The sequence below is a fragment of the Microtus ochrogaster genome, chromosome 8 (genome assembly GCF_000317375.1).
Source record: "Microtus ochrogaster isolate Prairie Vole_2 chromosome 8, MicOch1.0, whole genome shotgun sequence".
NCBI classification, from domain to species: Eukaryota; Metazoa; Chordata; class Mammalia; order Rodentia; family Cricetidae; genus Microtus; species Microtus ochrogaster.
The window spans coordinates 13,721,020-13,722,545 of record NC_022015.1 but is presented as its reverse complement, the minus strand read 5'-3'; the positions used below and the strand labels follow the sequence as shown (position 1 = coordinate 13,722,545).

Sequence of the window (1,526 nt, the reverse complement as noted above, 5' to 3'; positions counted from 1 at the left end):
AAAAAAAAAAAAAAATCAAAACAAACAAACAAAAAATGTGGAGAATAATACCTCATTATCCCGAGGGCCAAGTGAGATGATGTAAATCAAAGCAGCACAGGCCTGGCTATGAAAATTGCTAGTAAACATCACAGAATAAACACACTGTGTTTGGGACATCAGTGGACATTAAATTTCTCACATTTGGTGGACTTACCCTGTTCCTGCTTGTTTTTAATAAATACAAAGGAACGGTGTAGATACATAGGTATTTGCTTGGGGGTTCTTCTTGCTTTTGTTTTGAGGAATACTTTGAAAACATTTGTCTATTCATTTATCCATGAGAGTCTCTGCCACAGCCTACACTCCAAAGTCAGAGAGCAACCAGCGGGAACCGGTTCTTTGTCCCCAAGGGTCCAGGGGGATTGAACTCTGGAGGTCAGGCTTGTCAGCAAGCACACTTATTGGATGAGCCATCCATCCATCCTTTGAAATACACTTTAGCGCTACTTCTGCAGACATGAGAGCATCCACATCAAGGAGCCGAGCTGAGGTGGAGGAACAATTCAGCCCTGTGCTAGGATTACAGGCATTTGCACCGCTATACCAAGCTTGTGGTTTTCCTTGTAATCAAATAACCTTTTTTTAATTGATAGGATGTATTGTTTACACATATATGTTGTGTATATATATGTGTACCCATGTGTCCTGCCTATGTGGGGACAGTGTGACCATACCCTACTCCTACACACAGTGACCAAATGAAGGCATCTCCACCTTCCGAAATACTTATCCTTCCTTCAGTGGGAAACCTCACTTCTGGTTTTTGTTGTTAAAAACTGTTTCTTTCTGTTTGTTTGTTTTGTTTTTGGAAATAAGGTCTTACTACATAGCCCAGGGTGGTCTCAAACTCAAGATTCTCCTTCCTCGGCCTCCTGAGTGGTTGGATGACAGGCATGGACCACCACAGCAGCCTTCTTTTCCAGCTCTGTGTAAAAGATGTAACACACTCTCATGAACTGCCATGGTCCTGCTGTGCCGTACACATCAGACCTCCCTCTTCCTAAGAGAGGCCATGCTATTATTCATCTCATTCTGCACTTCCCAGCCTCTGGGGACTTGTTACCCACTGCTTCTCCGTGCCCCTCCTCAGCCTTTAGCAACTCATGCTCCTCCTTCCAAGTCCTTCACCGTCTATGAAACCGCTCTTCAGCTGGCACACACGAAGTGAGCATGCAGCTTGAGCTCACACACTGTGAATTTTGAGTTTCTGTCTAGAGGTGATTTCCTCCTCTCTTATGCAATTCATTTACTGCAGGAACTAGGTTACCAATACCATCAAGTTCCCCACCGTCTGCGTCCTTGATGACTGTCTGTGCTGCTAATTAATGCAGCCTCCACACTCCTGTCTGTTCTTGTTGACAGAAGAGTCTCTGTCCCGTGTGATCGCATTTGGACAAGGTTTCCTCATCTTCAGTATTTCCTGGATCAAACTGAAACTTTTAATTTGATTTTGTTAGTGTGTGTGTGTGTGTGTGTGTGTGTGT

At 43.9% G+C, this 1,526-nt stretch overlaps 1 protein-coding gene across 1 annotated transcript in view; it reads left to right on the top strand.

Moving 5' to 3' along the window:
- The window catches only part of Scnn1b (sodium channel epithelial 1 beta subunit), a 28,863-nt gene that overhangs the window by 17,238 nt on the left and 10,099 nt on the right, over positions 1 to 1,526 (top strand). The window lies entirely within an intron of this gene.